Here is a 24862-nt window from a genome sequence, read left to right as displayed (position 1 = left end):
ATCCTCACCTATGTCTAGAATGTGAACAAGTTCCAGAAATAGCCGAGCACTGGCTCAGCAATTTCCAGCAGTCCCATAGAAGTGAATGGAGTGCTGACTGCACTCTCCATTCATTTCTATGAGACTTTTGAAAATAGCGGAGGGCGCTCATTCAGCTGTTTTTGGAACTCCCATACAAGTGAATGGAGAATGGCTCCATTCAAGTAAAAGGTGTAGGTCTCACGCCTATCATGACACTGGTGGCATATCCTAGCGATATGCCACCAATGTGTGCAGTGACGGAACCCCTTTAGGGTAAATGCACACAATCAGGATTGCGTGCGGATTTTCAGCGCAGATTTGCATGCGGAAAATCGGCACTGTAGGTCATGTACATTGTATTCTATGAGAATTTGAAATTCTCATGCACACAATGCATTTTTTTTCCACGCAGATTTTAACCTACGGCGTGGATTTTAAAATCTGCAGCATGTCAATTTATTTTATTTTTCCTGACCGGATTTTGTCCATTCACTTCAATGGGAGAGTAAAACCCGCATGCAGAAAACCCACATCAAATCCGCATGCAAAATCTGCACGTAAATCCACACCAATTGATGTGGATTAAACGCATGGATTTCCCTGCAAACACCTGCAGATTTTATATATTTTTTGTCTTTATTTTAATTTTCCCAAAAAGACAAGAATAGGCATTTATATTGCCGACGCCCGTTCTGTTCCGCAAATTGCGGAAGGCAACACGGGCGGCTTCCGTTTTTTGCGGATACGCGGTTTGCGGACCGCAAAAAACGGCACGGTGTCTGTGTCCCTGCTGTAATCCATTACAAACCGCTGGCAAACCCAATCTCTTATTTAAAAACTCATGTATTTTCGACCAGTACGCTGCAATAACTGGACAACTCCAGATCATGTGGATCAGAGTTCCCCTATCTCCATCACATCTGGTGCACTGAGCACTATCTAGATCTAACACAGTTATAATGGAAAATAACGGAATCCTTTAAGAGGCTTTTCATTTTGATCCGTCATAATACAAGTCTATGGGCAGCAGAAGGGATCTGTCCTGGTTTCCATTATGCAGGTGTCCAGTCCTGCATAACGGAAACTAGGACGGATCTGTTCTGCTGCCCATAGACTTGTATTATGACGGAATGCAAAACGGAAGCCTTTAAAAGGGAATCATAATGGATCAGTCCCATTTCAGTTATGCAGAACGGAAAAAAAAAAAAAGTCCTGTCGACGGGACTTTGTTTTCCGTCTTGCATAACAGGAACCTGACGGATCCGTTATGATTCCCGTAGACTTCTATTATGATGGATCAAAACGGAATGCCTCTTAAAGGCTTCCGTTTTGACTTCCGTCTTATGGATTCCGTTAACATGGTTATAACGGAAGGCCATAACGGAATTTATAACACTGATGTGAACCCACCCTTAGTTGAGGAAATTGACCTGATGCATGGATTTTGAAATCTGCACCGTGTCATCTGTGCAATCTTTCTGTGCGTATTTCACCTTTTTCAACGCAAGGGTGAAATCTGAGGCAAAACTGCATCAATTCCGCACAAAAAACCGCAAGTAACACATGGGGTTGTTAGTGCGTTTTTGGTGTGGAAATGCACAGAAAAGCACATGGAAATCTGTGCAGATTTTCTGTGTGCATTTACCTTTACAAGGACAGGACTTCCCTACAATTGATTTCCAGTGTCGTGCCTGCCGCTCGCACAACTCGTTCCGGTGAGCCAGGCAGACTGGCCACAGACCCTACAGGGAAATTTCCCAGTGGGCCGATGCCCAGGGGGCCACCTAAGCCCTCCTCACGCTGGTGGGTACATAACAATCATTAATTTATGCTAGGAGCATCAGGTACTTATGCACCTAGCCAATGGCTGCAGGAGCCCTCCTAAACTCAACTGTATCGTTCTCAGGATAGTGATACAGTTGAATACTGTGGTGAAGGCGGCAGAGTTTTGTGCTGCACTACAGTATTGAATACCCTGCCTACTTCTGTTGTACCTGTCTACTTGCGTTGCTCCATCTTTTGTCACTTTGGACCCGTCTAAAACATGGGGCCACTTTTAGTTTCTCTCCAGGGCCACTTTAAGCTCAAAATGACAACCGTGGGAGAGTTGCAAGGTGCTGACCAGTGATGGCCAGTTCGCCGTGTTCGCCCGTGAACACAGGCGAGCTGCCATCTTAACTGACAAGTCCTTACCTGTGCCTGTGCCTGTGCCGGTCTGAAATGAAATGCGGTCTCCGGGTGCAGGCAGTTCCGAGAACAGCCCGATGAAGGCCCCCGGTGGCTGTTCTCAGAACTGCCTGCTCCCAGTGACCGCATTTCATTTCAGACCGGCACGCGCACAGGCACAGGTAAGGACTTAGGCTACTTTCACACTAGCGTTCGGAGCGGATCCGTCTGATGTTTCATCAGACGGATCCGCTCCGATAATGCAGACGTTCGCATCCGTTCAGAACGGATCCGTCTGCATTAAAACTTAGAAAATTTTCTAAGTATGAAAGTAGCCTGAGCGGATCCGTTCAGACTTTACATTGTAAGTCAATGGGGAACGGATCCGCTTGAAGATTGAGCCATATAGTGTCATCTTCAAGCGGATCCGTCCCCATTGACTTACATTGTAAGTGTGGACGGATCCGCTCGCCTCCGCACGGCCAGGCGGACACCCGAACGCTGCAAGCAGCGTTCAGGTGTCCGCTCACTGAGCGGAGCGGAGGCTGAACGCTGGCAGGCGGATGCATTCTCAGTGGATCCGCCTCCACTGAGACGGATGCGTTCGGGGCCACTCGTGAGCCCCTTCAAACGGTGCGCACGAGCGGACACCCGAACGCTAGTGTGAAAGTAGCCTTACATTGTAAGTCTGGACGGATCCGCTCGCCTCCGCACGGCCAGGCGGACACCCGAACGCTGCAAGCAGCGTTCAGGTGTCCGCTCACTGAGCGGAGCGGAGGCTGAGCGCTGGCAGGCGGATGCATTCTCAGTGGATCCGCCTCCACTGAGAATGCATTGGGGCCAGACGGATGCGTTCGGGGCCGCTCGTGAGCCCCTTCAAACGGAGCGCACGAGCGGACACCCGAACGCTAGTGTGAAAGTAGCCTTACCTGTGCATCGCCGGACTTGTCAGTTAAGATGGCAGCTCGCATGTGTCTTCGCGGGCGAACACAGCGAACTGGCCATCACTGGTGCTGACCAAAAAGAATGAAAAAAATGGCTTGCCTCACATTTCCTAAATGTCTTGATGACCCATAAGATTTTTGGAAAAATATTCTTTGGACTGATGAGTCAAAGGTTGAATGTTTTAAAGGACAGTCCCCCATACAAAACATCATATCGACAGTCAAATGTGGTGGAAATATGAGGGTCTGGGACTGCTTTCCTTCGGATGGACCTGGACAATGACATCATCCATGGAACCATGAATTTTCTGCACCCTATCAGAAAATTCTAAAGGAGAATGTCCGGCCCGTCCATTTGCGACTTAAAGCTCAAGCTCATTTGGGTTACTCACCCATGTCTGACATTTTAAACGCCATTGTGCCTAAATCTAGGCCTGTGCCTTGTCATAAATTAGGCGCATCCTCCAGAAGCACGGGGGAAATAAAAAATGTACACGTAAAACGCTGATCTTTGATAAATCCCCCCTTAGGGCTCTCGAGGAAAATCACGGTGACAACTTTATCTCACTATGATTTTGTAGTAAAAAGATCACAGAAGGGCACGGAGCTTTATCCATCATGTTACTGCTCCGTGTCTCTGCTGTCCGGAATGAGGTTTGGCATTTTTTCACGCAGCGGATTCCACGCACGGCAACCGTAGAGTTTTGGAGTGGTTGAGTCAAATTTCTAACCTGAATCTCATTGAGATGCTGTCGGTCACCCCGATTATCTACAGTAATACATGAGTACTACTGCAGATAAGGAGTCCATATCACTTTTTAATTTTCCTACTGCCCCTGCTGTCAGTGCCCTGTACTGTGCTGAAATACAAACTCTGCTGCTATGACGAGTTATAAGGTAGGGCCTCCATCGAATGGACCTTTTCCGGCACATCCCACAGGTGCTCGGTCCATATGAGATCTGGGACATTTGGAGGCCACGTCCATATTCAGATTTTACTTTTGGAGCCAGTCTGCCGGGAAACGTCTTGGATCTTGTACATCAATATGCAACTTTGATACCTAACCAGACATTAAGGTGCAATAAACGAGTCCATGATAGACACTGTTCTCTCAGCTATCAATAGTAAGTCATGTAGACTGAGCTGCGCTTTCTGGTAATTTACTCTGCTTCATCAAGTAAATGACAGTTACTCTTTGATATTTTACTCACACAGCCACATAGGGAAAATGCAGACTTGCAAAGAAATTCCCATGAGACCATATGACCAGGCAGTCCTTCCTTCTTTGCCGAGTTGTGCTGACTATTTCTTACAGAAAGCACAAGTTAAGTTTACCCAAGACTACTTGAATCCCAAAGAAAATTAGTTTTTTATTTTTATTATTTGCAAAGATATCCTCTAAAGGGGTTGTCCTTTAGCACCGGCACAACAAAGCTCCGTCCAATGTGTAGCGGATGGTGCAGGTTACTGCCAATCAGATACTGATGGTCAATACCGAGGATAGGCCATCAGTGGTAAACTCCTGGTCAACCCTGTAAGTAGGTTGGAGTTATTAATTAGGAAGTCGTTTTGCAAAGCTAAATAGGTGTGACATTTCAGTTGCCACAGGGAGGGGTGACATGGGTCTGATCTCCATGCTCCTGTAGTGCTCCAGATGTATTGCAAGATTTTCAATGAAGGGCTGGTGCCTATACTGATGAGCACTGGTAGTTACTCGGCTCCCAGGTAAGTGGCGATGGATAATAATTAGTCTGGTTTCAGCACAGAAAACATATAAAGAGCACAAGTGTCAGATTAGCCCACCCATCTGCACTAGCTACAGTGCTCCGGAGCCTCAGAGGTGCAAGACGCGATAGAAGCATAGTTACCAACAGTCCACATATTATTTGCAGACCCATTGTTTTCAATGGGTCCATAGTCCATATGTAAGTCTATATGTAAATATAAATCCATGTAATGTGTGTAAGTGTAATGCCGGAATTCCAAAAGGTACCCATCCTTGAATTTAAAATTCCTCAGATACAGACCTTCAGCCATCAGTCTCACTTTGTTTAAAAAAAATTTTTTTCAAAAGATTCAGTTTGCCTAAAATCTGGCACACTAGTGATATACAATATACTTTCCACAAATTTCAGAACTTTTTGAACAATCCTCATATTAAACCGATCATTGCTGGCAGCCCTATGATCAGATTCCCTAATGATCAATTATTGAACCTGTCAATAAAGTATAAAAAGTAAATGGTCACTAATCTTAGACCCCTTGCAGACGAGCGTGTCCGGATTAGGTCCGGATGCGTCCCGGTGCATTGCGGGAAACCCGCGCGAGTAGGTACTCAATTGCAGTCAGTTTTGACTGCGATTGCGTTCCGATGTTCAGTTTTTATCGCGCGGGTGTAATGTGTTTTGCACGCGCGTGATAAAAAACTGACTGTGGTACCCAGACCCGAACTTCTTTCACAGAAGTTCAGGTTTGGGTTAGTTGTAGTGTAGATTGTATTATTTCCCCTTATAACATGGTTATAAGGGAAAATAATAGCATTCTGAATACAGAATGCATAGTACAATAGCGCTGGAGGAGTTTAAAAAAATAAAAATAAATGTAACTCACCTTAATCCACTTGTTCACGCAGCCCGCATCTCTTCTGTCTTCATCTGTGAGCAATAGGACCTTTGATGACGTCACTGCATTCATCACATGGTCCATCACATGATCCATCACCATGGTGATGGATCATGTGATGAGCGTAGTGACGTCATCAAAGGTCCTATTGCTCACAGATAAAGACAGAAGAGATGCGGGCTGCGCGAATAAGTGGATTAAGGCGAGTTAAATAATATTTATTTATTTTTTTTAACCCCTTTACTATGCATTCTGTATTCAGAATGCTATTATTTTCCCTTATAACCATGTTATAAGGGGAAATAATAATGATCGGGTCTCCATCCCGATCGTCTCCTAGCAACCGGGCGTGAAAATCGCACCGCATCCGCACTTGCTTGCGGATGCTTGCGATTTTCACGCAACCCCATTCATTTCTATGGGGCCTGCGTTACGTGAAAAACGCACAAAGAGGAGCATGCTGCGATTTTCACGCAACGCACAAGTGATGCATGAAAATCACCGCTCGTGTGCACAGCCCCATAGAAATGAATGGGTCAGGATTCAGTGCGGGTGCAATGCGTTCACCTCCCGGATCGCATCCGCGCGGAATACTCGCCGGTGTGAAAGGGGCCTTAGACTCCCTAGTAAATATGTTTGTTCCCACTGGTAACCAAGCAGCAGTTCTGATATGTTTGGCCTGTCTGGCAGTTAAGGGCATGGCTAGCAAACAAGGGAGTATGATGGCTGCAGCCCAGCACTAGAGCCGGGATATACTGTATATTTATTAATCCTGTACATTTGGTTTCATAGCTCAGGGGATGTCTTATATGTCGCTGTCAGAAGCTTAATATATTAAATCACTAGAGATCTGGTGGATGCTAGAGCAAATAAACAGCTAAATGCCACATAAATAGAAAAAGAGAAACCTCTGTAGTTGTATTAAATGCAGACAAACACTGCATGCAATACAACTGCTGTACGGGAACTGAAAGAATTTCCTGTTTATAGAGAATGCATCGATGTGACCGCGCTAGTGGAACTGCTCTTACTTTCATTTCTTCTAAAAATCTCTACAGTTTGGGGAAGGAATGCCTCCTTTGACCGCTGACTACCTGACATGTTGAACAAAATGTGTTAAAACGGACTTTCAATGGAGTTCATGACGGATCTGTCTTGGCTATGTTACAGATAATACAACCAGATCAGTAAATGACGGATGCATGCGATTGTATTATTGCAACGGATCCGTTTTTGCAGATCCTTGATGGATTTGCCCAAAACGCGAGTGTGAAAGTAGCCTTAACTTTAAATGCCACGGTCATTATCTAGTGTCACTACAGCCATTTATAAGATGCCTACTAGTGGCTAGGACACCAGGCGCTTACTTTCCCCCAAACTGGAGTGTGGGGTAATGTTCAACATTTCTGCAGTCCCTTTGAAAAGGTCAAGAAGATGTCATTTGGCGCCTCTCCTTCAATCGGCCATACTGAGTGTTCAAGCTTCCAATTTAAAGGGTCGGTGTCTCCGGATTTTCTAACTATTGATCTTTATGGAACAAGTCAAACTGAACGGCTCTCTGCACTGACTGGACCGACTGCCCTAGTATCCATCCAGGAGACGGCTTGAGCTGTCACTCAAGAGGATAGAGGAAGACAGGGTTAAGTGGAGAGAGTCCAGGACACTTCACAGTAATGGAATTCCTAGCAGACTAGTAGAACCATCCACCTTGGTATGTTTCAACTGCTTTATATATCACCTTCAAAACTGCTGATAGACTCCCATTAAGCTATTTCCATGTAGGGTTGTTGCGGGTATCGAAATATCGATACCCAATCAATACTTTTGTCCCGTATCGATACGATACCGGGATTTGACATTTATCGATACTAGGCTGCCCTACTGCGCAGCCTAGCATCAGAGAACATGAGCACGCTGCTGTCAGCGCGCTCATGTTCCCTCAGCAGCACAGGGGAGAAGGAGTCGCTCTCTCTCCCCCCTGTGCCGCTGCTGCCAATAAGAAGAGAGAGGCGCAGAGGAGGGGCGGGCGCACTGCGCCACCAATGATAGTTAAAAAGGACCTTTCATCTGTTTCGACATAGGCTAATTATGTTGTTACCTTGTAGGGCGGCCCCCACTGATGCAATGGGTGTATTATTTTTTTTCAAACCCCCAGCCCCCCGTTCATCCACTGTGGTCCCACGTCATTTTGGCGCACTGTATTGTGATGACCTGTAACTTCGCAACGGGGCGGAGATGCAGTCTTCTGCTGTGGGCGTCTCCTTTTCCCAGAGCAGACGGCTCACAGCCACGGAAAAGTAGACACCCACAGCAGAAGACCGCGGCTCCGCCCTGTTGTGAAGTTACAGCTCATCACAATACAGTGCCCAAAAATAACGTGGGACCACAGTGGATGAACGGGGGGGGGGGGTTTGAAAAAAAATACACCCAAGGTAATAACATAAATAGCCTATGTCAAAACAGATGAAAGGTTCTCTTTAGCCTTTAATACTGGAGGAAGGTGCCGGCAGCAAAATCACATAGCTGGCACCCTGTTGCGATCAGCGGCAGTTAACCCCTCAGGGGTTAACTGCCGCTGATCTGCTGTCGGCACCCGCCTCCTCTATTAAAGGCTGATTATCATTGGTGGTGCAGTGTACACGCCTCCCCCCCCCCCTCCCCAGTATTAAAATCATTGGTGGCGCAATGCGACCACCCACTCAACCCCCCCAGTATTAAAATCATTGGTGGCAGTGGCCACAGGGTTCCATCCCCTCCATTGATGGCAGTGGCAGCTTCTGATCGAAGCCCTAGCTGTGTAATCCTGGGGCTTCGGTCGGTTACCATGGCAGCCAGGACGCTACTGAAGCCCTGGCTGCCATGGTAAGTTCCCTGCTGCTGTGTGCACTATGCACAGGGCAGCAGGGAGAGTGTGAAGTCCTATTTACCTTAATAGAGCTCTATCAGGTTGATTAGGACAAGGGATGAAAATATCCCAGGTTCTAGCCCCTAAGGGGGAAATGGTTATTAAATTAAAAAGAAAAATATATAAATATATTAAGTATAATTCACCCCTTCCACAATTTTACATATAAGATATATGAACAATAAATAAACATATCACATATTGACACGTCCAAAAAGTCCAAACTATTAAAATATTTTAAAAAAATCTCCTATGCGGCGAACGCCGGAACAGAAAAAAAATTAAAACTACGCGATTCGCCATTTTTTTTATGCGGAATGCACGTGGCTTTTTGTGTTTTATTTTTTTCGCATGGTATCGAATGGTATCGAGTATCGCAATACTTTTTTTATTGTATCGAAATCGAATCCAAATTTTGGTATCGCAACAACCCTATTTCCATGTCACCCGTAGACAGGGAAAATGCACATATGATCACGTTTCCTGCTCTTGGGATCAAAGGAGAACAAGTATACAGCATGACCGATATCAATCAATTGATGGAGGACTTCTTTAAAGAGCATGTATCAGCATTATCAACCCTATTAAACCAGGAATACTGCCTGGATGGGTTGATCATGCTGATTAAAATAATACCTCATTTATGTCGGTATGACGCACCATCCCAGAGAAAACTTGATTTTTATCAATTGGCTAGTTGGGGCACTGAGAGGCCGTCCAGAGCCCTTTGAGCACCAGTTTGTGAACACCCCAGCAACCTTAGCCACTCCCCACTTCCCCTTTTCTCTGAGATATCCAGCCCTGTCAATTCAGGGGAAGGGGGAGTGGCTAAGGCTGCAGGAGTGTTCACAAACTGGTGCTCCAAGGGCTCTGGTTGGTCCCTCAGTGCTCCAACTAGCTAATTAGTGTATTAATAAAAATGCTGTTTTCTCTAGAATGGTGCATCATACAATCTTAAATGAGGTATTGTTTTAATCAGCATGATCAACCCTACAATGCAGTGTTCCTGGTTTAATAGGGTTAATAACACTGACAGATGCTCTATAATGCTACTGACCATGTTCTCTTAGGCCCCTTTCACACGAGCGAGTTTTCCGCGTGGGTGCAATGCGTGACGTGAACGCATAGCACCCGCACTGAATCCTGACCCATTAATTTTAAAATGGTGCGAGTTTCACTGAACGCATCCTGAGCCAATCCGTAATCGTTCGTTGGAAAGGGGCCTTATGGTAGTTACAATGAACTACACTGATAATATAGCAGGAAATTCAACCCATTTTTGTACATAGTAAGGCCTCTTGCACACGGCCGTATGGCTTTTTCAGTGTTTTGCGGTCCATTTTAAATGGATCAGTTTTTCAGTTTTTTGTTTCAGTAGTGTTTCCGTTTCCGTTCCTGTTGCATTTTTCCGTTTGGTTACTGTTTTTTGCGGATCGCAAACGGAAATGGAAGCATGGCATATACAGTAATTACATAGAAATATTGTACTGGGCATAACATTTTCAATAGATGGTTCCGCAAAAACAAAACAGATACGGAAGACATACGGATGCATTCCGTATCCGTTCCGTTCTTTTACAGCCCCATTGACTCGAATGGAGCCACGGAACGTGGTTTGCGGGCAATAATAGGGCATGTTCTATCTTTGAACGGAACGTAAAAATGGAAATACGGAAACGGAATGCATACGGAGAACATTCCGTTTTTTTTGCCGACCCATTGAAATGAATGGTTCCGTATATGGAACGCAAAAAACAGAACATAAACAGAAAAAAAAACTTTTGTGTGCATGAGCCCTAAAGCCATAATTTTTACTTCAGTTTAAGTTGACATAGTAATGAACAGCAAAGCTCCAATCCAGATTACCTGAATCATCAGCTGTTTTTGTATAAATAAGGCTAGTTTCACACTAGTGGCAAGGAACTCCGGCAGGCTGTTCCAGCGGGTAAACAGCCTGTCGGATCCATACTACCGCTAGTGCACACGTCCCCCGAACTACCGCTCCGGCCCCATTGACTATAATAGGGGCGGGCCGGAGTTTCGGCGGCAGTACGGCAAACATGCCGAGAGGTGGCCGGAATAAAAGTACGACATGTTTGCCGTGCTGCCCCTGGAACTTCGGCCCGCCCCCATTATAGACAATCCGGGGACACGCATGCACTAGCGGCAACACGGATCTAACAGGCTGTTCACCCGCCGGAAACAGCCTGCCGGAGTTCCTTTCCGCTAGTGTGAAACTAGCCTAACACTGCTGGTATCATAGCTTATCTACTCCCCCTCCCTGCACAGTGACCTCTGCACAAGTCATAGAGCATGCTAAATACAATGCTACAATCAGAAAATAAAAAGTTTAGAAAAAAAGAGTACGCTTATTTGGTTTCAATTAGTACAAAAATGTATATGATACATCCCCTTTAACACTGAATAAAATATCTGTCATCTTGTTTTAGTGTTTTGACGTCTCTGTTGTTTCAATGGTTGCACTTTCAGAATGACTAAATTGCAGTTAGTATGAGTTTGTAGCTGGTTCCAGGGACCTCTATGATCTCACTAGAACTATCGTTTTAATAAGATCAGGTCGGTATCTTTCTTCTTAATTTATTTAAAAAAAATATGTTCTGCTGAACTGCATTGTCTTAGAAACAAAGACAGTTTATGCAATTTGGCTAAAAATATGCATTATCAAAAGGCAGGCCTGCTGGCACTGTGTGTTACCTGTGGTTCGCTTGCCAGGTTAGCTCTAATCCTACATTAAGATGATGATAGGGTATGGTAGGGCTGGGCGATTAATCAAAAAATAACCAAAGTTGAAATGCAGCCTGATAAATTGACATAATCTTGCCCATGTCCAACCGAGTCCGCCTACCCCCACTGCTCCAACCGAGTCCGCCTACCCCCACTGCTCCAACAGAGTCCGCCTTCCTCTACCACTCCAACCGAGTCCGCCTCCCCCCCCTGCTCCAACTGAGTTCGCCTTCCTCCACCGCTCCAACTGAATCCGCCTCCCCCCCACCGCTCCAAGTCCGCCTCCCCTCGCTGCCCTGACTGAGTCCGCCTCCCCCTGCTACTCCAACTGAGTCTGCCTCCCCGGCTAGTCCGGCTGAGTCCGCCTCCCCCCCCACGCTCCAACTGAGTTCACCTTCCTCCACCGTTCCAACTGAGTCCGCCTCCCCCCCACCGCTCCAAGTCCGCCTCCCCTCGCTGCCCTGACTGAGTCCACCTCCCCCTGCTACTCCAACTGAGTCTGCCTCCCCGGCTAGTCCGGCTGAGTCCGCCTCCCCCCCCCCCCGCTCCAACTGAGTTCACCTTCCTCCACCGCTCCAACTGAGTCCGCCTCCCCCCCACCGCTCCAAGTCCGCCTCCCCTCGCTGCCCTGACTGAGTCCACCTCCCCTTGCTACTCCAACTGAGTCTGCCTCCCCCCGCCACTCCAGCTGAGTCCGCCTCACCCCGCCACTCCAGCTGAGTCCGCCTCACCCCGCCACTCCAGCTGAGTCCGCCTCACCCCGCCACTCCAGCTGAGTACGCCTCACCCCACCACTCCAGCTGAGTACGCCTCACCCCACCACTCCAGCTGAGTCCGCCTCACCCCACCACTCCAGCTGAGTCCGCCTCACCCCACCACTCCAGCTGAGTCCGCCTCACCCCACCACTCCAGCTGAGTCCGCCTCACCCCACCACTCCAGCTGAGTCCGCCTCACCCCACCACTCCAGCTGAGTCCGCCTCACCCCACCACTCCAGCTGAGTCCGCCTCACCCCACCACTCCAGCTGAGTCCGCCTCACCCCACCACTCCAGCTGAGTCCGCCTCACCCCACCACTCCAGCTGAGTCCGCCTCACCCCACCACTCCAGCTGAGTCCGCCTCACCCCACCACTCCAGCTGAGTCCGCCTCACCCCACCACTCCAGCTGAGTCCGCCTCACCCCACCACTCCAGCTGAGTCCGCCTCACCCCACCACTCCAGCTGAGTCCGCCTCACCCCACCATTCACACAACTATTGACAATGAGGGCAAAAAAAACTAAATAATCGTTCATTAATCGTAGTTGAGGTAAAATGTTCAATTTTGATCATAATTGCTCAGCCCTAGTGTACCGCCACACAGTCAGGTTTCTGCATGCAGTTTCTGAGCCAAAATGAGGAGTAAAATCAAAAAAGTGAAGTCATATATGATTTTCATTTTAAAACTGCATGCACAAATCTGACCGTGTGGCCGTACCCTTAGGTCCCTTGCAGACGAGCGTGTCAGGATTATGTACGGAAGCGTTGCGGATGCGTTCAGTGAAAACTGCACGATTTTGCAAACAAAGCCATTCAGTTTTGTTTGCGGATGCGGTCAGTTGTTCAGTTTTTATCTTGCGGGTGCAATGCGATTTACTGTGCGTGATAAAAAACAATGTTTACAAACATCTCTAAGCAACCATCCGTGAAAATCGCATCTGCACATGCTTGTGGATGAGATTGTCATGCAGTCACATTCACTTCTATGGGGCCAGCGTTGCGTGAAACTCGCAGAATATAGAACATGCTGCGATTTTCACGCAATGCAAAAGTGATGCGTGAAAACCAACGCTCATGTACACAGACCCATTGAAATGAATGGGTCTGGATTCCGTGCGGGCGCAATGCGTTCGCATCACGCATTGCACCCATGCAAAATTCTTGCTAGTGTGAAAGGGGCCTTAGGCCTCTTGCGCACAAACATTTTTTTTTCCGTTTACGTTCAGTTTTTTGCGTGCTGTATACGGAACCATTCATTTCAATGGATCCGCAAAAAAAAGAAAGGTACTCCGTATGCCTTCCATTTCCGTATTTCCATTCAAAGATAGAACATGTCCTATTATTGTCCGCATAACGGACAAGGATAGTACTGTTCTATCAAGGGCCAGCTGTTCCATTTCGCAAAAAAAACGGACGTCATCCATATTTTTTGCGGATCCGTTTTTTGTGGTTCACAAAATACTGAAAAAGCCATACAATCGTGTGCAAGAGGCCTAACTGTCATAAGCGATAAGATCTTTTTTTTAATGTAAAATTGGATAGTATCATTTGGGGGTGGGGTACTATAGATTTATTAAATGGCAGACTATTGCAGTCCTTACTGAAGCATGGCCAGTTCAGGAAAGCAGGGCTAAGGCTACTTTCACACTAGCGTTTTTCTTTTCCGGCGCTGAGTTCCGTCCTAGGGGCTCAAATCCGGAAAAGAACTGATCAGTTTTATCCCCATGCATTCTGAATGGAGAGTCAGTCCTTCAGGATGCATCAGGATGTCTTCAGTTCAGTCTTTTTGACTGATCAGGCTTTTCAGAAAAACGTAGCATGCAGTATTTTTACCTCCGGCCAAAAAGCCTGAACACTTTGACTGAACGCCTGATCAGGCCTTTTTCCCATTGACTTGCATTAACGCCGGATCTGGCACTGTGTGTTCAGTCAAAACGGATCCGGCTTTTGCATGTTAAGCCCGAAAAATGTGAAAAAAAAGTTAAAGTCCATAAATGGCGGATCCGTTTTTTCCAATGCATTTTTTCATTGTGATCAAAATCCTGATCAGGATTCAAATGTAATCCGTTTTCACACGTTTTTCCGGATCCGGCGGGCAGTTCCGGTGTCGGAATTGAACGCCGGATTAAAACAACGCTAGTGTGAAAGTAGCCTTAGGCACAAAATATATTTCTACAATATGAAAATTCTCATACCGTATGTCAGCAACTCTGACCTACATGCAGATGTATGGGCACCGGAAAGTTATTCAAATCATGTTAGGTGGTGGCAGGAGTCTATTTCGGCAGGCACCGGCTGTGAGAAAGTTGCACAGTGTTTTTGAAATTATCTTATATACTTTATGCCATATGAATCCGACCTCCGCCCCCCCAATCAGCAAAATAAGGGGCTGCTTCATTGCTTACATAAACATAGTGGCATGTCCATTCGAGCACAGCAAACTAGTACAGGCAAGGTCATCCCATTCAAGTCCCTTTGTTTTTTCTGCCACCTAGTATGTTCTCTGCTTTAAAGGGGTGGTCTCACCTCAGACATTGGGGGCATATCGCTAGGATATGCCCCCAATGTCTGATAGGTGCGGGTCCCACACCAATCTTTAGAATGGAGCCCGCAAAGTGAAGGAGAGCACACCGCACATGCGCTGCCGCCCTCCATTCATTCTATGGGAGCGCCGAAAATAGCCGATGGCCGTGCTCGGCTATTTTTGGCAGTCCCATTGAAGTGGATGGGAAGCGCACTGCGCAATCACAGCCACTGCTGCGTTCACTTCTATGGGGCTGACGGAAATAGCTGAGGCAGCGATCAGCTATTTTCGGCGCTCCAATGGATGGGCCACTGCGCATGCACCCTTGTTCACTTTGTGGGCTCCGTTCTAAAGATAGATGCGGGTCTTAGAGGTGGAACCTGCAGCTATCAGACATTGGAGGCATATCCTAGTGATATGCCTCCAATGTCTGAGGTGAGACAACCTCTTCTAATATAAGGGTATAACCACGCGGCGTGGTCGTGTCACTGTTATGATTCGCCGCGCTGTGGTGGAGTACCGGACAGCAGTGGGCTCTAATTAAACTACCGTAAGTAGGACGGCACTGTTTAGTCAGTGTGCATTTTTACTGGCCTAGCGGTACTGTGGGTGCTGTGTGACCACTAAGACCTCTTTCACACGTGAGTGAATTACAGATATGTGCTATCCGTGTTCTTCATGGATAGCACATGTTATTTACACGTTACTGATTTTCTACTGACTATGGGTCAGTGGAAGAACCAAGTCGACATGCACTACTTTGGTCCATGATTCAGACCAAACACGGCTATCAGGGATCTTCACGGACCATTGGTAGAAGATGCTCTGGAAACTACATTTTCATGCTAGCAGTGTCTGTGGAACACAGATGACACACGGCAGGTAAAAAAGGACACATGGACCAAACACGAGCCTTTTGGGACATCTTCATAGAGGTCACCATGGACGTGTGAAAGAGGCCTAACTAAATAGTGTGGTCCTAATTAGTTTAATTACAGCCTGTGCTTCGTACAGCCATGTGGTACTCTAACGCAAAGCGGCAGCGATGCTACCGCAACACGACCACACCGCGCAGTCATACTATAAGGAAATTGCTATTCAAGCAGTTCCAACAGATTCTTCTATAATCAGTGTAAGGGTCCATTCACACGTCCGTTGTGTATTGCAGATCCGCAATACACCGGGCCGACACCCCTATAGAAATGCCTATTCTTGTCCGCTATTGCGGACAAGAATAGGACATGTTCTATTTTCTTTGGGAGCCGCGGACCGGAAGATCGGGGCCGCGCACTGGAAATGCGGATGCGGACAGCACACTGTGTGGAAGAGACAGCACACTGTCTCTTCCAGCTCTTCCAGAAAATGAATGGGTCCAGTGGCAAATGATAAAGCAGGAAGAAGAATGCTAGACCTTTGTACAGTGACACCAGCACATTATGACGGCGTTCCAAGGTTTGTTTTTAAATCTATGGGGGAAATTCATCAAAAATGGTGTAAAGGAAAACTGGCTGTGTTGCCCATAGCAACCAATCAGAAACCACCTTTCATTTTCCATAGGAGCTCTGAAAAATAAGAGATGGAATCTGACTGGTTGCTATGGGCAAGTAAGCCAGTTTTCCTTTACACCAGTTTTGATAAATCCCCTGAGGTCACGGAACCAGTCATGTGACCGGTCACGTGTGCGCATCATGTGACTGCCTCGCACGCGAGACGGGGGAGGAGGAGTCTGGGTCCGCATAAAACTCATGCAGGATGCCAGAGTAACCAGGATGCCATACACACCTCTAACTTCTGCTAGTGACACCAGGCGAACCTATGTCTGGTGCCAGCTTCCAAATCCTGCACTATACTTCTGATGCTCTTACTACTTAGACTAAGCCTGGATTGATGGTCTCCTGATGATCTGGTGACGGCCAGTGAAACGCGTAGGGACGAACAGGTCCGTCACTGGGGTCTCCCCCCACCTCTATTGACGAAGCTGGTCAGTCACTAGGCTGCATAGGGGAATTGGTAGGGATACCCAGATAGGTGAGTTTTATTTATCCACCCTCAATAGGGTGATCGTGGTGCTCCTCTGACAAGTATAAGCCAAGTAGAGTAACATAAGGGTCAGAGACCCAGCACTGGACCCATGGAGACCCCAGTGGTGGCACCACTTTGAAAGACTGTGGTAAGACTGTTCCTCTTTTACTGAGCACTGGTAATTTAGGCACATTCGTGCAGCACATATTCTTGTCTCTTATTGTATTTATGGGCTATTATTTTAAATCTAGTGTTGATTAAAAGTTAAGCTTTAACAAGGTCACCCATTTTTGTTGTTATATATTCTGTTGAGAGGGTTGCCCAACATTTATTGACCCAGTAAGATACGGTTTGTTTTCATCATTGTTTATCTTCAAGATTGGCCATCAATATCTGATAGGCGGTGGTCCAACACCCCGCACCCCCTCAGATCAGTTGTTCTGCAGTAGCTCCAGCATCCGTGTGTCCACTACACAATGGATGGAGCTGTAGTTCCAGCTCCAGAGCTACTGAAGAACAGCTGATCGGAGGGTGTGCGGGGTGTCGCACTCCCAGCTATCCCATATCGATGGCTTATCCTGATAGGTGATCAATATAAAAGTATCAGAAAATGGGGTTATCCCATGACTTATGTAAAAAAAACCATGTAGTACACGACAACCTCTTTCTACCAAAGCTAGAACCAGCCCTGTACCTCCCATGGATCCAGAGATCTCCCCATTCATTGCTCTGCTAGATTTATATCAAGATGGAAACTCAAGGGGAGTGTCTTTTCTGCTGCAGCTAAGGGGGCGTGTCTCAGTTCTCCCTATCACAGCTAAGGGGGCGTGTCTCAGTTCTCCCTATCACAACTCAGGAGGCAGTTGAAGGATAAAACTGAGCATGTGCGGCCATCTCAGTGAGCCGGACAAAGAAATAAGAAAAAATAAACAGCAGGTGGCGCTATACAGTTACCCATTTTATTGAACAACTTAGTAGCTATACTACATTTTTTATTACATGCAATTACAAAAATATTCAGATCCAGGTGCTGGTTTGAAAACTATAGAATATTTTTTGCAGGACAACCCAGGGGCGTAACGATCGCGGTCGCAGGGGGTGCGACTGCGACCGGGCCCGGCGGGGGGAGGGGGCCCGCTGTACTAACATGTAATGAAGAGCTGTGACGGGGCCCGGCATGAAGTACAGTGACAATGCCAGCCCCGTCAGGGCGCTCCATTACACGTTTAATATTATGAGGCAAGGTGGGGGAGGTTTGCGCAGAGAGGGGGAGGAGGAAGAGGGGGGACGCGCGCACTCACTCATATACATTCGGCCCGGCAGTTCTTGTCACTGCCGGGCTGTCTCCAGATCATCAGTGAAGCAGGAGCTCTAGCGCTCCCTCTGCTTGCCGCACATCGCGCTGCTGGCTGTGGGAGGAGCTCTGAAGGCCCGGGAAACTGCCTTCAGTACAGCCAGCAGCGCGATGTGAGTGTGGCAGCGCAACATCAGGGAAGAGGGTAAGTATGTTTTTTTTTTTTTTTTTGCAGACTGGGGGCAAAGGGGAAGGGGGGGCACAAAAGTGTGCATCTCTACTGAGGGGGCACCTAATCTGTCATAACTACTGTGAGGGGGGCACATATAAAGGCATTACTATGAGGGGCACATATATCAACTACTGTGAGGGGGGGCACATAATCTGGCATAACCACTGTGAGGGGTACATATGTGGGCATATCTAATGTGAGGGGCACATAATCTAGCATAACCACTGTAGGGGGGCACGTATCTGGTCATTACTGTGAGGGGCAAATAATCTGGCATAACTACTGTGAGTGGGCACATATCTGGTCATAACTACTGTGAGGGGGAACATATCTGGCCATAACTACTGTGAGGGGCACATATCTTGCTATATCCACTGTGAGGGGCACATATCTGGGCATATCCACTGTGAGGAGCACATATCTGGGCATATCCACTGTGAAGGGGGCACATATCTGGGCATAACTACTGTGAAGGGGGCACATATCTAGCATAAATACCGTGAGGGGGCACATATTTGGCATAACTCCTGTTAGGGGGCACATATTTGGCATATCTACTGTTAGGGGGCACATATCTGGGCATAACTACTGTGACAGGAACAAAGGTGGGCTTAATTACTGTGAAAGGCCACAAGGTGGGCATTAGTACTGTGAGGGGCCACAATGTGGGCATTAGTACTGTGTGGTAGCACTTAGGGGAAATGTCCTAAATTACCCTGCTATACATTGGCATAGCTCAGTCTACCAGGCCAGCACAGCGCCCCCTGCTGGTGATTTCATAGGGGCAGTCACCATCCCTTCCTTATGTGATTATTCATTTTTTTCTCTATCACCACAGGGACCTTGTTCTGGATCCAGTGGATATCACGCCGAAGCCAGCGACACCCTGGATGAGGTAGGACCAGATTTTATTAGGACTGGGTTAGTGTAGCCATGCATTGGGCTTAGGGCTCTTTAACACGAGCGGATCCCGTGTGGCTAATCCGCTGTGTGAAAGAGTGCCAAGCCCCGCTCCGGACAGCAGAGACACGGAGCAGTAACATAATTGATAATGCTCTGTGCCTCTCTATGATCGTTTTGCTACAAACTCACAGTGACAACTTTATCTCACTGTGATTTTGTAGTAAAAAGATCACAGAGAGGCACGGAGCATTATCAATCATGTTACTGCTCCGTGTCTCTGCTGTCCGGAATGGAGCTTGGCCCTCATTCACGCAGCGGACTAACCACAAGGGAAAGAGCCCTTCGTAAGAAAATCTGCCGCTTCTTTGTAAAAAGGGGGGGGGGGGGGGGGGGGCCCGATCCAAAGTTTGCACTGGGGCCCATAACACTCTAGTTACGCCACTGGGACAACCCCTTTAATCTCCCTCGCTGGTTCACATACTCAGCCAAGGAGTTACACAGCTGAGGATAACATGGTCAGCATTGCTGACAGGAAGTCTAGGGCAATGTCTGCCTCTACGATCACCACTTTACATATGGCGGCATGCAAATTTCTTAACCAGGAAGACTAACATTTCTTTCACAGACATCACAAATGTTATTTGACTCCAGGAAATATTTATAAGTGATAAGTATATTGATTCTGGCTCCTTGTCAGGGAAAAAGAGGATGAGATGTACTGTAACCCTTACAGGGAACGTGTATAGAAAGTGAAAGGATTTTTCCTCATGGTCGTGTAATCCTTAGGCCTCTTGCACGCGGCCGTTCCGTGCATTGGGGACTGCAATTTGCGGTCCCCAATGCCCGGGCACCATCCATGTGGCTGCCGTGACGGATCCAGACCAATTCAACTTGAATGGGTCCGTGATCCGTCCGTACCGCAAAAAAATAGAACAAGTTCTATTTTTTTACGGTGCGCAGGTACAGACAGAAACCCCACGGAAGCACTCCGTAGGGGTTCTGTGCCTCCGTTCAGCACCACAGCTCTTCCGCATCTGTGATGCCTGGAGCACACGGCCGATGCCCACATATTGCAGACCCCGCTGTTTGCAGCCCACAATAGGGGCCACGGCTGGCAATGGCCGTGTGCATGAGGCCTAATACAAATATATATTCCCTGGTAAGAGGTAACATACGGATAAATATGAAAAGCATATACTGCTGTGCTGTCTCACATTTTTTGGCCTCCTGTAACTGATGTACTGCCATCCGATTATTACATGTGTCTATGGAAAACTGACAGGATCAAATGCATATCATCCAAGGAAGACTACAGATAGAGTACTCAAGATCAGTGATGGCCAGTTCGCAAAGTTCGCCCGTGAACATTTGCGGGCTGCCATCTTTTTTCACAAGTCCGGCGAGGCACAGGTAAACCTTACCTGTGCCTGTGCCGCGAGCCGGTCTGAAAACAAATGCGGTCACCGGGAGCAGGCAGTTCCGAGAACAGCCCGATGGAAGGCCCCCGGTGGCTGTCTCGGAACTGCCTGCTCTCACTGACCGCACTTGTTTTCAGACCGGCTCGCGCACAGGCATAGGTAAGGGCTTACCTGTGCCTCACCGGACTTGTAAAAAAAGATGGCAGCCTGCATATGTTCGCGGGCGAACAATGCGAACTGGCCATCACTGCTCAAGATATCTGGACTCTACGGGGGTCATTTATCAAACTGGTGTAAAGTAGAACTGACTTAATTGCCCATAGCAACCAACCAGATTCCACCTTTCATTTTCCAGAGGGGCTGTCCAAAAATGAAAGATGGATTCTGATTGGTTGCTATGAGCAACTAAGCCAGTTCTACTTTACACCAGTTCGATAAATGACCCCCTACGTGTTGAAGGGTGTAACTGAACATGTGCGTCCTCCTCAGTAGGTGGACGCGCAAATTACTATACAGATTAAGGGCGCCATTATAAAAAGGTAGAGGATAACTCACAACAGGAGCAATTTTGTTACAGAATGTAAATTGCAAAAGTAACTAGTTTTTTCACGCTGAATTATATTAAAATATTTAAAGCGGTTGTCTGCTTTGATGACCTATCAATATCAGATCGGCAGGGGTCCAACTCCTGCCCCCCCCCCGATCAGCTGTTTGAAGAGAAAGCAGCGCTCGTACGAGCGCTGCCTTCTATTTGCAGTTTACCTGCTCGCCGTGGTTCACCTGTTTAATACACTTCTTTCCTTTTGTTGATCTGACATGCCGTTCCCAAGTTATGATACGTTTCCTTAATATGAAAATGAGGCCTTAGGTGCAATGAGGGCGTCACCATTGCTCTTGTTGCACCCAAGCTCCACTGCTTTTTGTGGCCAGCCCCTCCCTGGCTGCTTTGATTGACAGGACCAGGCAGTGGCAAAGCAGTAAGGGAAGGGCTGACCACAGAAATGAGCGGAGCTTGTTTGTAACAAGAGCAATAGCCATGTCCTCAGTGCACCAAAGACCTAATTTGCATATTAAGAAAAATATCAGAACTTGAGAACAGAGCCTCCGTTAGCTCCTGCCCAAGAACGGAGGTGAATTCTGCATGTAAATGCGGCTCTCACTTCCTCTGCGCAGGCAATTATTGGAAATGAACAGTTTGCTCCTGGAGTCCTGATAATTGCCTGATGTGTAGGCCCAAGTAAAGGGGCCTTAAAGGGAATGTGTCACCAGCGAATCCTAACCGCAGCAAGACTGCATGCGCCCCATGGTCGTATCTTTTGGGGAAAAACACTACACCCAGAGCATTCTGAGATTTTAAAATATGCTACAAAAAAATGGGGGTCATTTATCAAACTGGTGTAAAGTAGAACTGGGTTGGTTGCCCATAGCAACCAATCAGATTCCGCCTTTCATTTTGGACAGCTCCTTTGGAGAGTAAAAGGAGGAATCTGATCGGTTGCTATGGGCAACTAAGGCCGAATGCACGCGGCCATAGAACACGGACGTGAGCGGTCTGTGGTATCCCGGCCTGGCATCCTGCTGACAGCAGGAGCGCACGGCGTCTTTGGTTGCTATGACGCTGTGCGCTTCATGCCGCTGCTGCACTACAGTAATACACTCGTATGGATCATACCATTGTATTACTGTAGTGCAGCGGCGGTATGAAGCGCACGGCGTCATAGCAACCAATGACGCCGTGCGCTCCTGCTGCGAGCAGGATGCCAGGCCGGGATACCATGGACCGCTCATTGCCGTGTTCTACGGCCGCGTGCATTCGGCCTAAGCCAGTTCTACTTTACACCCGCTTGATAAATGACCCCCTATTGTTTATGCTGAGTTCAGTATTTCCCATAGACGTCCTATCTGGTGCTGATACTTTATTTAAATTAAAAAACAACTGTAAAAAAGGCAGAAAAAAAATTCAAAATGCCTAAAAAAGCCTGTGTGCCACCTCCTTTATGAAGCCGATCCCTATGGCATCAGTGGAAATGGGGTTTGTCGCTGCGTGCCCTGCACTGTGTGAACGGGAGTCCGAGAATTCCAGCCCCCCTACAGTAACACATCTGACCAAATGTGAAAAAAAAGTGCCAGGAGAGTTCAAAACCATCACGCCAACTCAGCTCTGCTACATCCGTACATATTACGCTCTCTTGCTCTATGTCTGTCATTTATCCCGCGCAGCCGGACTACAGAAGTAGAAAGACATTTTTTAAATGTGCGTTATAAGCACTGGGGAATCATTGGCCGGAAAGCACTGACACTTACACATATCTGCATCGTAATACTACCAAAATGGAGTCGTTATTACTGTAGGTTCCCACAGGGATATGCCCTATGTATCGGATACCTATCCTAGACATGTACCTGCACAGGAATTATTACAAGGATACCTACATATCTATGAATGCAAGTCAGAAGGTGCAATCATGGAGAAGCCCTTTAAAGAGCCCCTGTCAGCAGGATCAACCCAAATAAACCAAGGATCCTGCCGTGTAGGTTTGATCCTGCTGATGAAAAGGATACCTGTCTTGTGAAAATCGGTCGTGGCGTTCCCAAGAACAAAGACTTTTATTTTTTAGGCAACTGATGGCTTCACTGCACTGAGGGGCGTGGCCAGCACTGGAAGAGTGAAGGGATAGCCCCGCCCCTTGATCCACTGGAGCCCTCCAGTTGCCTTTTTTTTTCTTGGGAACACCGCAACCGATTATCAGCAGGATCAACCCAACAAGTCTGTAGTATCACTGGTTTAATAGGGTTCATCCTGCTGATAGGTGCTCTTCAATCCAGTAGTGCCTTTATTAACCCTTTAAGAGAGCAAAAAGTGTCTCTCCCTGCAGCAGACCCATTATATCTGTGTTGTTCGGGTGCCCAGGATCTGGGTGCATGGTGCACGATATTTACGGTGCAGGCACATAACTTGGGTGCAGCACCCATCACATGACCTCACACCCACAATGTGCCAAACTAAAAAAGTGACACCCACCGATGCCATGGCAACAGCTGACAGCAGCGGCCGCTGTGTGCTGTGCAGAACTCAGCAATACACGCATTCATGCAAGGTAACCCCAACCAGTGGTCCATGCTGGGAGTAGTAGTCCTGCTGCAGCTCAGGTTACTACAGGCTGCATTACCTCTTCCGTGCACTACACCCCACGCAGCAAAGACTGACCTTTTACAAGAAGCTCTCCGGTGGTGATGTCATCCCCCAGCAGCAGACTGACATACGGAGCACAAGCGCCATCCGCACACGGAACGTCACACTCTCCAGCCCGATCAGCTGCTCGCCGCACGGGGAAGTGCAGAGTCCAAGTGCGCCTGTTGACAAGCAGCAGTCAGCAGTTCCGCGTGACGTCACGCGAGAGGCAGCACACAGAGGCAGCTCTGATCTGTAGAGGTGTGTTCTGTCAGCGCCCTCTAGTGGCCGCTGTGCGAGAGGGCGGAAAATGTCTGCGAGAACATGTTTCTCCTATCTGACCGCGCTGCTCTAACCTCATTGACAACTATGTGTCGCCCCCCAAACTGATTACAGACAGACAAATATTGATCCTCTGAAATATAGATCCCTACACTATATAGAGGGAGAGAGATCAAACCCCCAAAATAAATATAGACACTAGACCTTTTTATATATATATATATATATATATATATATATATATATATATATATATATATATATATATATACATATATACACTGCTCAAAAAAATAAAGGGAACACAAAAATAACACATCCTAGATCTGAATTAATTAAATATTCTTCTGAAATACTTTGTTCTTTACATAGTTGAATGTGCTGACAACAAAATCACACAAAAATAAAAAAATGGAAATCAAATTTTTCAACCCATGGAGGTCTGGATTTGGAGTCACACTCAAAATTAAAGTGGAAAAACACACTACAGGCTGATCCAACTTTGATGTAATGTCCTTAATAGGGATGAGCGAACCCGAACTGTATAGTTCGGGTTCGTACCGAATTTTGGGGTGTTCGTGACACGGACCCGAACCCGAACATTTTCGTAAAAGTCCGGGTTCGGTGTTCGGCGCTTTCTTGGCGCTTTTTGAAAGGCTGCAAAGCAGCCAATCAACAAGCGTCATACTACTTGCCCCAAGAGGCCATCACAGCCTTGCCTACTATTGGCATGGCTGTGATTGGCCAGTGCAGCATGTGACCCAGCCTCTATATAAGCTTGGGTCACGTAGCGCCACACGTCACTCTGCTATGATCAGTATAGGGAGAGGTTGCAGCTGCGACGTTAGGGCGAGA

At 47.3% G+C, this 24862-nt stretch overlaps 1 protein-coding gene across 2 annotated transcripts in view; it reads right to left on the bottom strand.

Annotated features, from left to right (window-relative positions):
- MARCHF8 (membrane associated ring-CH-type finger 8) overlaps positions 1-23923 on the bottom strand; it is a 281618-nt gene extending 257695 nt beyond the window's left edge. For both annotated transcript variants that reach the window (XM_040435133.1, XM_040435136.1), the window contains exon 1: positions 23762-23923. The gene's annotated coding sequence lies outside the window, so the exon portion shown is untranslated. The remainder of the gene's footprint in view (positions 1-23761) is intronic.
- Between the last annotated feature and the right edge of the window lie 939 nt (positions 23924-24862).

Source organism: Bufo bufo, chromosome 6 (assembly GCF_905171765.1).
Source record: "Bufo bufo chromosome 6, aBufBuf1.1, whole genome shotgun sequence".
Taxonomy (NCBI): domain Eukaryota; kingdom Metazoa; phylum Chordata; class Amphibia; order Anura; family Bufonidae; genus Bufo; species Bufo bufo.
The sequence above is the reverse complement of the archived record's forward strand: the minus strand, read 5'-3'. Positions and strand labels throughout refer to the sequence as shown.